We start from the raw sequence: 14,012 nt of genomic DNA, 5'->3' as shown, positions 1-14,012 counted from the left end.
AAAATCAAATCAATCAGGGGTATGCTGTAGGATGCCGAAGAGGATAACTAGGGTGGGGGGGGAGAGGCGGGAGAGAGTGCGTCAGGGTGAAGCGAGAAAGCTCTGGCTTCGGAATCGTGCTGCCTGCACTAAGCCGAGTGTGCCGTGCCTCCTTTTAACTGCTTTGTCAGTGATTAAATATTAAATAAAAGATTGTGTATTTCCCCGCTGGTGACAGTAGTACTTGTGAAGCCATTGGGGGAGGGAGCCAGTTGACGGGGGAAAGATTAGTTTATTCCCCTTAATTATGAGTTGTTCTCGAGGGGTGGGCAATGGAGAGCGGTTAAAAAGGTTCACAGCCACGAGAACAGGGAGTGTGAGGAGATGGTGTGCGAGAGTGCGTGTGTGAGACTCTCTGAACAGCACGGTCCGGACAAACTGAGGAGAAGGCTGAAGACGATTGAGGAACTTCTCCCAGTCCCTGAGACCCTAACTTGTGAGTCCGTCCTCTTTTAAATATCACAAGTTAGGTTCTTGGGATCTGGGCGGAGGACACTGTCAACCTCCTGGGGGAGGTGAGGACACTCCGCTCCCCCACCCCTGCCCCCCAACCTCCTGCCGACCTCTTGACATGAAGGAACATCGTGGTGTGGGAAGTCAGGCCCCTGCGTCAGTTCTTAATCCCCCCCGCGGTTGTGAAACGTTAACCGTCACCAATTCACAAAACAATTCCCCCACCCCGGGGACGGTTGTGTGTTTTCCCCCTGTGCAAGATGCTCTATGAATACGAGGTGTCGGGACTTAAGCAGGAGAATGGAAATTGCAGCGGAGAAGCGGGGGCCCGTTTATAACCGACAGCAGTGGTCTAGTTACCAGTTGTTACCAAGGCATTTTTTTTTGGGGGGGGTGCGGTGGTGGTGGTGGGTGAGGCTGAAGGTTGCAGATCTTTGCCTTTCCCCACCATTCTGGTCTGAAGTGAGCAGTGAAGGTGGGTGAGGGATCTGTGTACAGCTTCGGATGTCTTTGGCCGCTCAGAGAATGGGTGGTGGTGGGGAACGAGGCAAATCTAACATCGATCATGGAGAAGAAGTTAGTGTTATCAAGAATGCAAAAGAGCAAGGGGAAAGGAGACAATATCATCCTCATTAATAGTTTCGACCTGTGTCCAAATCCAGTGTTGTGAATAGAAAATCCAGCTACTTGAAATTTACTGAGAAAACCTGACTCATTGTAGACTAAGCCTATAAGACTCAGTCAGTCTACAGTCCCTCGGTTCTCCTTTACACTCACCTCAGAAATAGCCTCACTGGGGCACTTGTCTGAATTAAACCAATGACTTTGTCACAAAGGAATATTTTTAACCCTTTTGTCAAGTCTGTCCAGGCCTTACAGGTTTTTAAAATCCCTCCATGGACTCTCTCAAGCCCCTTACTGAGCATTTTCCCTTTTGAACAGAGGCCCTGTTTCCTCTCAACTCACCCCAGGATTCTTTTGTCTTCCAATCAATTTATTTCCTTTCCTGTTTTCGATTTGATAACATCCTTCCTTCTCATCCTGCCCCATTCTCCATGCACACTCCCTTCCCCCCACCCCCCCTCCTCTGCCCCCCCCCGGTCTCCTGGGTCCTGCTCTGCTCTGTGCCAAGTGCCCATATTCCAAAACGGGGTAGGTCCCACCAGCGTATGTTCAGCAATTTCCACCCACTTAACTCCCAAAACAAGGCCGCCACGCATGAAATGGTCTGGTTCCAATAACGTGGAGGTTCATCCTGTCCTCTCGTAAAGGTTACCTGCCCTTGCCCAACCCCACCCCCCCCACCCCTCCACCCCAAACAACACGTGTCTCAGCACACTAATACATGGTTTCTCACCTCACCTCCTTAATGACTGTCCACGCAAGGCCTCTCCGTACTAGCTAGGATAACTTAGGCACTGAGCATTGGTAAGCTATTTAGCTATTGAAGATGGAGGACAGCTCGACTCAATCTTTGCCACACTGATGCCCGCCCTCTTGCACACGCTCACTAATGTGCGCACAAGCCAGCCAGCAGATGATACCAACTAATGGATAAGACTGCTTGGGGTAGTTATGACAACATTCTTGCCTCTAAAGCCAAAAGGTTATGGGTTCAAGCCCCACACTAGAGACTCTGCATGTGAAGTCTCCTTAAGCACCATCAGTGCAGTGCTGTATTGTTGGAAATGCTATTTTTCAGATGAAACATTATACTGATGCCTAGGCTACCCTCTTGGGGAGATTACACGGCAACATTTTGAATAATAATACGGGGGAGTTCTCTCTGGTGTGCTGACTAACATTTATCCCTCAGCCAACTTCAATAAAACAGATTACCTGGTCATTTACCACATTGCTACATTGCTGTTTGTGGGGTCTTCCTGTGTGCAAATTGACTACCATATTTTCTACATTTCAACAGTGACTGCACCTCAAAAGTACTTCATTGACTGCAAAGTTTTTTGGGAATCCCTAGGTTGTGAAAGGTGCTATAGAATTGCAAGAGTTTCCTTATTTCTTTCCTGTCATGTTGTCTATTTCTTTTCGTGATGTGTGTGAGGGAAGGGGTTTGGTTCCAGCAAATGGTTCCATTTTCTTTTCAAGGCGGCACTAAAACCACCAGGTCTTGGGGAGCAGGAGGGAATAAAGTCTCCCGTCAAGCCTGTGCACACTTTCAACTTGCACCCCTCCCTCTACCTGCCGATTACCTTTAGGCATCACACCCAGTCCCCGCGCCGCACCCCGCCCCACACTCTCCAACCTGCCCAGGCACAGGGGCCACAGACACCCTGCTCACCAATCCCAGTTGCACTCTGACTTTCAGGGTGGTTAATAGGAAGCAAAGGTGACCGGGAGGCACTGAGGCAAGTTGGAACCCTGGCTTTGAATGGGCAAGGAGCTCAGTGCCATAGGAAGCAGCTCATGTGCCAAACAGACCCAGAAGGAAGATGGATGGAATAGTCTACGAGGGGAGGATATGCTTAGTCAAGCTCCTGTCGTCACCCCACAGAAATATTCACTGTCTAGACCAATTAACAAAATTATCACCTTTTGTTTTTGATTTATTTTTCTATTTTGCATCGAGCCTACAAAGTAAACAATAATGATGGCTTGTACATCATTGCACAAACTTCACAGAGGGTATCAGGTAATGATATCTTTGGCAGGTAACATTTTAGCATACCAACCAGATTGTCTTTTCCCCAAACTAGTTCTCTCCCACCCCTGTCTCACTCGCGCTCTCTCTCTCTCTCTCTCTCTCTCGATCATTATAATAGATCAAAGGAATTCTTTCCCACTAATGGCCACAAGTACTGACAGGAGTCAGTGATCCTGCTGTGTGCTCAGCTTCTCAAAACAGGATTAGAATGAGCAGGTCTTGGGGAACAGACGTGAACAATGTTTCCTGTCACGTCAGTGCGCTCTCCCAACTTTCACCTCTCCCTCCACATACCAATTACCGTCACACTTGACCTGAGCCCCACCCCAACCACCCTCCGGACCCCATACCCCTCCCCCTCTCCTCACACCACCTCCCCAGCTGTCCAGATATGGGGGCAAGCAGAACCCCGGTTCATTAATCCTAATAGTGCTCTGTAACCGGTTGATGGTGGGGGGGTGTGGAAATGGATAAAATGAAGGGGTGACATGGGCCTCCTAATACTTCAACATTTCAAAATTCCTTCTTGAGATGTGACATTGCTGGAGGGGCCAGTTTTAGTCACCCATTCCCTAGTTCCCCTTGAAAAGCTGGTGAGGAGCCGCCTTCTTGAACCACTGGAGACAGATGTTGAAGGTACACAGTGCTGTTGGATTAGGGAGTTCAGGAGTTTGATTCAGGGACAGTGAGGGAATGGCGGATGGCATGTATGACTTGGACAGGGAGCATTGCATCTGGGATAGGGAGTCACGCCAACTTTGAGTCAGTTATAAAATCACTAAATTCTTTTAATAATGATAGCAATAAAAATGTTTTAATAATTTTTCATGAAGAAAAGCAAAGGCTTGGGAAACTAAGCACAAATGCTCTTTCGAAGAGCCAGCATAGAGTTGACAGGCCAAATAGCCTCCTTCTGTACAAGTTTCTACAATTCTATATTTCTACGGTTTGGATCTTCGTGCCAGGTTAATATTGCGTAGCTTTTCCCAGTTGCTCTTGGTTTAAAACACAAGCATTTCTATATTGACTTTATCATCACAAAATATCCCAAGACACTTCACAGGAGCATTATCAAGCAACAGTTGACACTGAGCCACATAAAGAAATATTAGGGCAGGTGACCAAAAGCTTGGTCAAAGAGGTAGGTTTTAAGAAGGGACTTAATGATCAAGAGAGAGTTAGTGAGGCAGAGAGCTTTAGGAAGGGAATTGGTAGGTAGGGCTGACGAAGTAAGAGATGCTTAAGAACCCAGAATGGGAGGAGTGCAGATAACTCGGAGGGTTGTGGTGCTGGAGGAGATTGCAGAGATAATGAGTGGGGCGGGGTGTGGGGGGTGTGGTGGTCAAGACCATGGAAGGATTGAAAACAAGGATGAGAATTTCCAGATCGAGGTGTTGCCAGTCCAGGTGTCAATGTAGGTCAGGAAGCACAGGGTGTGAAGAATGCCTTTAATTTGTTTCCAATCAATCATGGTGGTTCCCCTCTAAATCAATCTGGAACTTGATCTCATTCCTCTACAAGCGTTCGTGGTAGTTCAAAGCCCAGTCACACTGAGCGGAGCGGGAGACGAGGGAAAAAAAAATACATTGGGCGTCAGACAAAAGGAGTAAAGAAGGAAAATTGCTAATAGACCTTCCGATCGGAACGCTGGCACGATCCCACCCTATTGGTGCTCATTGGAATGCAGAACCATCCCTGCACCAAGCACCTCAAAGCCCCCATAAAGGATCAGACATATTCTAGGCAAGCATGCACCAAGGAGAAAGAAATCTTTGAAGGAACAAAAGGCGGGGGAAGATTAATAGGTTGACGACGCAGTCATTTGTTCCATTTGTTTTTAAATCACGTAGCTTGTACATTTTGTAAAATAAAATTAATCTCTTTGCCTTGAGAGGAATCGCTAACTTGATTTACCCCTGGGTGTAAGAAATTGCAATTTCTCTCTCCCCTTCTATCTCCCACCTCCATCAGCCATCAGCCCTTTCCTCCCACACAGTCGTCATCTCCCCCGCACCCCCCAGCTCCCCCCCCACCCCGCACCCCCCAGCTCCCCAAATCCAAACAGATAAAATTGTACCAATCAAATTATTTCCAGGCTGAACTTCTATTTATTATTCTTTGCAATTCGAGAAGGACATCCACATTTTAAATCAACTAACAAGAAACAAAGCCCTTTCGGCAAGAAGAAAGAAGGGATCGAGAGAGAAAGGGAGAGGGAAGGGGAAGTGCATGCGATGAATACAAAGTGAGAGAGATATTAGCAATTTTATCAAGTCATCACTGGTAGGCAGACTAGACTGGACCAGACGAATTCATTAACTGGCGTCTGAAGCTATCAACCGAGCCCTCGCTGCAGTGGTAGTGAGGTATCACTGGGGCAGTAACACACACCCCGGATTTATACGTTCGATAGAAATAAAAGAAAATCACAGCTCTGCTTTTTTTAATCATTATATTACCCTGAGTCACTGTCAAGAGACATTTTGTCTCTTTTTAATTTTTAAATAGAGGTATTCTTCCCTTTTTATTTTCTGTTGCTGCTATTGGTTGTCTTGGTTTAAATGTTAGATTTGGAGTTAACCCATCCACTGCCTGTACAAGCCCCAGTTAAAGGGACATCACGTTCAGTGCCCATTGGGAGAGGGGTGCCCAATGTAGTCATGACAATGTCATGGATGGCCGTTTGATGTTTTATCCCAACCTTGTCACTCAAGTTGAAGGGGTTGGTTAGACAAACAAAAAAGGATCCATCGAAGACGTTGCCTTCGAGGATGTTATCGCTGTAACCATGGATTTGATCATCTGTTCTGATTTCCTACATTGATCCCTTCCTCTCCTGAAAGTGTGATGTGCAGCCATGGCTCAATGGGGAGCCATCTTGCCCCTTGAGCCAAGGGGCTGTGGGTTCACAGACGCCCCCTCTGGAGGCTTCAGTAGAAAGTTGCGACTGATACTCCCAGTGTAATAACGACAGAACCACTGAACTATTGGAGGTGCAAGCTCTGAGTGAGCTATTAAACCGAGGCCCCATCTGCTTTGTCAAAGTGGATATAAGATAGCTCGTGGAGCTATTTCAAAGAATGCCCAGGGAGATATCCCGGACAATATTTATTGCTCAAATAACATTACTAAAGCAATTATCTGGCCGTTATCAGATTGTTTTTTGAGGGTACTTGCTGTGTGGATAATTGCCCTGCTTCTTTCACTGCAACAGTGGCTACACGTCAAAATTAAAGAATTTTGTTTGGTTGGAAAGAACTTTGGGATTTCTTGAGGTCATGAAAGCTGCCATGCAAATATTTCCCTCTTTACAGTTCCAAGGAAAGAAAAGAAAGAGCAGGAATTGTTTATATTTTCAGTTCATCTGACGGATGTTGCAAAAGCTGGGATAGTGGGACTAAACAGTATAGGCCAAGCGAACCAAATGACTTCCTTTCACTTGATTCTATCTGCTGTTGTCTTCCGCCGAGCCCCTTCCACTACCACTTAACTGATACCAGAACCTTGCACTGTAAGGATGGCAGCTTTTCTCCCCGTGAAGGACAATAGTGAACCAGATGGGTTTTTGCAACAATCATTGATGGTTTCAAAGCCACCATTACTGAGACTAGCTTTTCAAGTTCAGGTTTTTTGATGATTGGATTTAAATTCCACGAGCTACCGTGGTGCGCTTTGAGCCCATGTCCCCAGAATTACTCTAGGCTTTGGGATTACCAGTCTAGTGACATTACCACAACGCCACCCTCTCCTCATTTTGATGGCATGATAAAGCAGCTACTTTGTTTGGGTCATTAACCCCACTTGAGGAACCCCAGGTGACGAGGACATTTTTCTCGCCTTCTGGTTTGTGACCAAGACCGTGGCTTTAGTGGCCCCCCCTCTAGCTCATTTTAGACAGATTCAGGACCAGCCATCAGGCCACTGGAAGCGCAGCCTTTGGCCAGTAGGAGGGGGAAGGAAGTGATCAAGTAAGAGTCAGAGACACGAGAGAGAGACAGAAGAGAGGGAAGCAGAGAAATAATGCAAGACAAAGAGCGCAAGGGAAAGATAAAAACTGATAGAGCAAGGGACTAAAAAATGAGAGAGAAAGATAGAGGGAAGAAGAAGGCAGAATAAGAAAGAGTAACAGAAAGCAATTGGGATGGACTGAGAAAAAAAGCTGAGAAAGCCATAAGGGGAGAGACTGTAAAAGAGAGAGAGAGGAAACAGGGATAGAGTGAAAGGGGCAGTGAGAAAGAAAAAAGGGGATGAAAATGATCTAGGGAGAGGGAAAGGCAAAGGAGAGACAGAAAGTGATAAAAGGGAAATAGCAGAGCAGGGAAGAGAGGCAGAGCAGAATGGAGTGGAAGAGGCAAAAGTGCAGCATCACTCAGTCAGCGCTGCTGACTTAATTCAGGAATTTGGATCTTCTTACTAACCTCAGTGTCACTAGAATCAGTGGGAATGTTTTTGTGTGTTGGGGTGATAAGGGCAGTCACCAGGCTCCTTCGGAATGTTAACAGAGGCTGTTTTGTTTAAAATTGTGCTCACTTGCACTTTTGCAGCATTTTGCTAATTGGGTGAGAGGTTGCTCAGTTTTCTCGCTGTTGGTTCAAAGTTCTGTTATAGTTGGTGTGGTGATATTTCAACAAGCCTGTTCATCATGAGTGAGGCGGCCCATCCTTTCATCTGTCCTTTTCCTTCTCTCCTCATTCACTACAGATCCCACAGATACCATTCACCCCAATACAGTGAGTGTCAACGGGCTATTTGACCATCGGGCATCCCTGCCAGGCTTTTAACCAAAATACTGTCTCAGTCATTGCTCAGTGGGTAACTCAGAGGCTTGAACCCATTATCCAGTTAACACCCAAGTGCAGTATTGAAGGAGCCATCCACCATAGGAAACATTAAGGATGAAATATTAAACCGAAGTCCTGTACAAGATCCCAAGAGTGTTTGTTGGGACAGTGTAGATGGAACTCTGCTCTGTATCTAACCCCGTGCTGTCCCTGCCCTGGGGTTGTTTGATGGGGACAGTGTAGAGGGAGCTTTACTCTGTAGCTAACTTGTGCTATATCTGCCCTGGGAGTGTTTAATGGGACAGTGTAGAGGGAGCTTTACTCTGTATCTAACCCATGCTGTACCTGCCCTTGGAGTGTTTGATGGGGACAGTGTAGAGGGAGCTCTACTCTGTATCTAACCCATACTGTTCCTGGCCTGGGGGTGTTTGATGAGGCAGTGTAAAGGGAGTTTTCCTCTATCCAACCTTTGCAGTACCTGCCCTGCCCGGGAGTGTTTTATGGGACAGTGTAGAAGGAGCTTTACTCTGTATCTAACCCCGTGCTGTACCTGCCCTGGGAGTGTTTGATGGGGACAGTGTAGAGGGAGCTTTACTCTGTATCTAACCCATACTGTACCTGTCCTGGGAGTGTTTGATGGGGACAGTGTAGAGGGAGCTTTACTCTGTATCCAACCTTTGCAGTACTGCCCAGGAGTGTTTTTATGGGACTGCTTAGAGGGAGTTTCACTCTGCACCTGCCTTGGAAGATGCAAAGCAATAGATTAGGAGCACAACAAACATGTCCACCAACTTAAATAGCTAGGAAAATATTGAAGGTTAAATTTAATTGTCTAGTTAATGCTGAGGAAGGAATATTCTTGCTACTGATGAACGATGGTAGCAATTGTCAAGCAGCTGTCGACACGGCAGTCAAATATCCAGACAGTCACCTGAGGATTATCAGTGTCTGCCAAATGAATCACAGGACTGACACCTTAGCATCTGCAAGAACAGCCTCACTGAATGAAAATCAATTTTATTTGCCAAATCCCACAAAGCTCTGAATTTCGTTTTGTCTTTTATTTGCAGAACGCTTTCCATGTCTTCACACACTCTCGTAAAAAGGAGGTGATGGCAGCGGTAATGAACCACCAATTAAAAAGGGCCTTAAGACTGAGTCTTTTTTTTGGAGAAATTTAATTATTTTTTTTAAATAGAATTTTCTTTTCATTTTCCAACACTGCCGTGCTGATTTTCCAGCGTTGCCATGGTTACTGGCCTCCGGTAAGAGTACCACAGCTGCTCAGTCGTCCGAATAGTCCGGATGAAAATTGGCTTGTCAGTCAGCGAGTGACTCGACACGGTGTCGCAGTTTCATGTGACAACCTGGAGTACGTTCCTCAGTCTTTTCGTGTTACGGGCTGATGGGTGTTCTGTACATCTCGTGCCTCCGTCCTGCAGTCCCATCCGAAAGAATGCAAAAGCATCTCAGTTAAAAAAATAATGAATTAATAAATATCCAGGTCTCACAAATATTTTCAGGCCATGCATTTGTACAGAATTCTCAGGACATCCCCAGGTGCTTTTACAGCCAGTGCTGTGCTTTTGAAATGTAGATACTGTTGTAATGTAGGAAAACCCGGCAGCCAATCTGCGCACAGCAAGATCCCACAAGCCGCAATGACCACATCACCTGTTTTTTTTGGTAATGTTAGTTGAGGATAAAGTATTGGTCCCGGACAACAGGGGATAATCCCCCTGGCCTTCTTCAGAAATGAGTGACATGCATTCTTTTGCATTCACCTGAGAGGGCAAACAGATCCTCGGTTTGATGTTTCAGCTGAAAGACGGCACCATCGACAGTGCAACACTCCCTCAGGTCTGCCTGGGACAGTCAGTTTAAGTTTGCTTAACTATCCAGAGTAGGATTTAAACCCAAAACTTCCTGACTCAGGGGTGAGTGTGCTGCCTACCCAGCTAAAAAGACTGGAGAGAATCCATCAGTGAGGTGAGAGTGACTGCCCTTGACATTAAGGCAGCATTTGACTGCATCAAGGAGGCCTAACAAAACTGGAGTCAGTGGGAATCAGGGGGAAAACGCTCCACTGGTTGGAGTCATACCTAGCACAAAGGAAGATAGTTGTGGTTGTTGGAGGTCAATCATCTCAGTTCCAGGACATCACTGCAGGAGTTTCTCAGGGTAGTGTCCTCAAATCAGCCCAACCATCTTCAGCTACTTCATCAATGACCTTCCTTCCATCATAAGGTCAGAAGTGGGGATGTTCGCTGATGATTGCACAATGTTCAGCACCATTTGTGAATCCTCAGATACTGAAGCAATCCATCTCCAAATACAGCAAGACCTGGACAATATCCAGGCTTGGGTTGAACAAGAGGCAAGTAACATTCGTGCCACACAAGACAATACTCCAGCTGAGGTCTGACCAGAGGCTGTGGATAGTGGAGTGGAGGGTGAGGGAATGAGAAATAGGCTGTAAGTTGGAGGATCGCAGTGTGACAAAAGGACTTGGGACAGAACAGGGTCATGGAGACAGGGAGGGATGAGGCTAAGGAGAGAGTTAAGCTTTGTAGTTCTGTCCAGTGATGCTTGCTGAAGAATTGGGTTTAGCATGGGGATGGAATCACAATGGTGCCCACTACACAACAACCACAATTTATATTTATGTAGTGCCTTTAACATTAAAAAAATTGCAAGGTGCTCCTCAGAAACGTTATAAAAATAATGTCACAGAAGGAGATATTAAGTCAGATGGCCAAAAGCTTGGTCAAAGTGGAAGTTTTAAGGAATGTCTTAAAAGAGGTAAGAGAGGTGGAGAGGTGTAGGGAGAGAATTCCAGAGCTTTTGGCCTAGACATCTGAAGGCACGGCCACCAATGATGGAGCAATTATAACTGGGAATGTACAAGAGGCCAGAGTTAGGTGAGTGCAGGTATCTCAGAAGGTTGTAGGGCTGGAGGAGATTACAGAGATAAGGGAGAATGAGGCCATAAAGAGATTTGAAAACAAGGATGAAAACTTTCAAACCAAGACGGTGCTCTACTGGGAGCCAACATAGGTCAGTGAGCACGGTGGGGGGGTGATAGGGGAATGGGACTTGCTGTGAGTTGAGACACGGACAGCAAGTTTTTGGATGGTTTACGGGCAGTAGAATATTGGAGACTAGTCAAGATTGGAGTAGTCGCATCTAGAGGGAACAAAGACATGAAGAAGGGTTTGAGCAGTAGCTGAGCTGATACAGAGATCAAGTCAGGCAATGTTACGAATGTGGAAATAGGCAGTTTTAGTGATGGCATGAATATGTGCTTGCAAGTTAATCTCACGATCAAATATGACACCAAGGTTGTCAACAGATTGGTTCAGTCTCGGACTCTTACTTGAGAGAGGGATGGAATCGGTACCTTGGGAACAGAGTTTCGAGCAAGGACCAAGAACAGTGGTTTCAGTCTTCCCAATACTTAATTGGAGGAAATTTCTGTTCATCCAGTGTTGGATGGTGGATAAGCAGTCAAATCATTTTGTAACAGTGGAAGAGAGGCGGTGGTGAGGCTTAGCTGGGTGTCATCAGCGTACCTGTGAAAACTAATGCTCATTCATGACCAAATATCCTGCTGACAATCCATAGCCTCGGCGCAAACATGAAGACCAGCCAATTCACAAGGCCCCCAGTGCCTGGTCAGCAGTAAGCATTCATGCCTTAATGGGAGAAGAAGTGAAAATCAAGCTGTGGGCGGTGGGGGGAGGTGTGGTGAGTCAGGGTGATGGAATGGAAATTGACCGAAGTGAATGCCCCATTTATTTCAATAATTTCTGATACTTAGCTTCCGTTTTTGTGATTTACTTTACGATTGAAAGAAATGTAAAACCTGATTGGATGTTGCGAACAAACGGTGTGATAGGTTTGATCATAACATGGTCTACTCTTTTCACTGCAACACTAACGCCCTGCGCGTTTGATCCAATTTTTCAGTCACACTTTAAGTTGCTTTGGTTGAGCTTTGTCCCTGTTATTAGAATTAACAGGTTTTATTTCTTTCTCCTCACTCAGAAACACATTTTTTTTGAAGTGTCTCTCTGTGTCTGCAGTAATTGGAATTCCTGATGATTAGTACCTCTGGAGATCTCCACTGCGAGAGAGAGAGAGAGAGAGAGAGACCTTGCCCGGATGAGCCTGCTACTTTTGTTAAATTTTAATGCGTCACATCGGAGGATGAGCAGCAATCCACCCAGTCTCTGCAAGGCAGAGGTGGAGTGAGAGGACGAGAGTAAAGGGTTCAGATTCCCCACCCCTCTGTGCTGAATCACTCCTATCTCCCTGCAGCCCCCACCCTGCCCGCCCCACCCCACCTACTGCCAGCCTTTCAACAGACAAAGAGAAGGGACGCTGTCAAAACTAAACATTGACGAGCCACGAGCTTTGTAAATCAGAACAAAAATGCATTATTTGTGGTAAGACTCTGGCTTTTTCTCCATCCGCTCAACGCGTGGTCATCTCACAGAATCACCGAACGGTTACGGCACAGAAGGAGGCTATTCGGCCCATCGGGCCTGCACGGGCTCTCCAAATGAGCAACTGACCTCTCACCATTCCCCCGTCTTCTCCCCGTAAACCTGCACAATCGCCCTTTTCAGACAGCAGTCTAATTCCCTTTTGAATGCCTTCGATTGAACCTTCCTCCACCACACTCTCAGGCCATGCGTTCCAGTCCCTAACCATTCGTGTATTTGTATTCATTCAAGGTCATTCCTTTTCCCTTTCTTCCTCCCCTGAAGGCAGGGACTGCTACTGGTTGAGACTTTCATTGGCCTATAACCATTAGATAACTGAGCCAACTAAACTTGTGAGACCAATCAGGGCCATCAACAAGAGATTTGTTTACCTTGCTTTTTCTATGTACTTTTCTGTTACTTATGTTGTTTTTTTTGTGCTTTGTCGATTGTCTCCCCTCCTCTCTATAACACAGTGACTTAGAATCATAGAATGAATCATAGAATGATACAGCACAGGAGGAGGCCATTCTGCCCATTGTGCCTGTGCCAGCCCTTTGAAAGAGCTTTCCAATAAGCCTCACTCCCCCTGCCCTTTCCCTATAGCCCTGCAAATCTTTCTTTCTCTTGTATTTATCCAATTCCCTTTTGAGAGTTATGACTGAATCTGGTTTCTGCATCCTTTTAGGCAAGGCATTTTGGGTGAATCATTTAATCTGTAAGTACATATTTCACTACATTTTTTTTAAGTAAAAGCCACATTTTATAATGTTTAGTCATTTCGTTATTTGCACAAACATGTGTCATTTCTTCCCCCAATTGAAAATGAAATTTGTTTGAACTGTTCTTTGCCTGGGGAGAAGAGTGGCAGAGGGGGGTAATTTGTTTTTATTCATTCACGGGATATGGACATCGCTGGCTGGGCCAGCATTTATTGTCCATCCCTAGTTGCCCTTGAGAAGGTGGTGGTGAGCTGCTGCCTTCTTGAACCGCTGCAGTCCATGTGGTGCAGGTACACCCACAGTGCTGTTAGGGAGGGAGTTCCAGGATTTTGACCCAGCGACAGTGAAGGAACGGTGATATATTTCCAAGTCAGGATGGTGAGTGGCTCAGAGGGGAACTTCCAGGCGGTGGTGTTCCCATGAGTCTACTTTGTCCTTCTACATATGAACATACAAATTAGGAACAGGAGTAGGTCACTCGGCCCCATGAGACTGCTTCACTATTCAACAAGATCATGACTAAGCTGATTTTAACCTCAATTACACATTCCTGCCTACCCCCGATAACCTTGCATCTCCTTACACGTGGCAGAGGTCGCCAGTTTGGAAGATGCTGTCAAAGGAGCTTTGGTGAATTGCTGCAGTGCTTCTTGTAGATGGTACACACTGCTGCCAATGTGCATCAATGGTAGAGAGAGTGTTGTTGGAGCTGCACTCATCCAGGCAAATGGAGAGTATTCCATCACGCTCCTGACTTGTGCCTCGTAGATGGGGGACAGGCTTTGGGAAGTCAGGAGGTGAGTTACTGGCTGCAGAATTCCCAGCCTCTGACCTGTCCTTGTAGCCACAGTATTTATATGGCTGGTCC

At 46.2% G+C, this 14,012-nt stretch overlaps 1 long non-coding RNA gene across 2 annotated transcripts in view; it reads left to right on the top strand.

Moving 5' to 3' along the window:
* LOC144691843 (uncharacterized) overlaps nt 1–14,012 on the top strand; it is a 386,040-nt gene that overhangs the window by 310,454 nt on the left and 61,574 nt on the right. Inside the window, exon 8 of one of the 2 annotated variants that reach the window (XR_013579225.1) lies at nt 9,006–9,433. The exons of the other annotated variant lie outside the window; for it this stretch is intronic. This is a non-coding gene — a long non-coding RNA (uncharacterized LOC144691843). Of the gene's footprint in view, nt 1–9,005; nt 9,434–14,012 lie in introns of those variants that run through there. 2 annotated transcript variants of the gene reach the window in all.

This window comes from Cetorhinus maximus, chromosome 16, assembly GCF_964194155.1.
Source record: "Cetorhinus maximus chromosome 16, sCetMax3.hap1.1, whole genome shotgun sequence".
Taxonomy (NCBI): domain Eukaryota; kingdom Metazoa; phylum Chordata; class Chondrichthyes; order Lamniformes; family Cetorhinidae; genus Cetorhinus; species Cetorhinus maximus.
The sequence above is the reverse complement of the archived record's forward strand: the minus strand, read 5'-3'. Positions and strand labels throughout refer to the sequence as shown.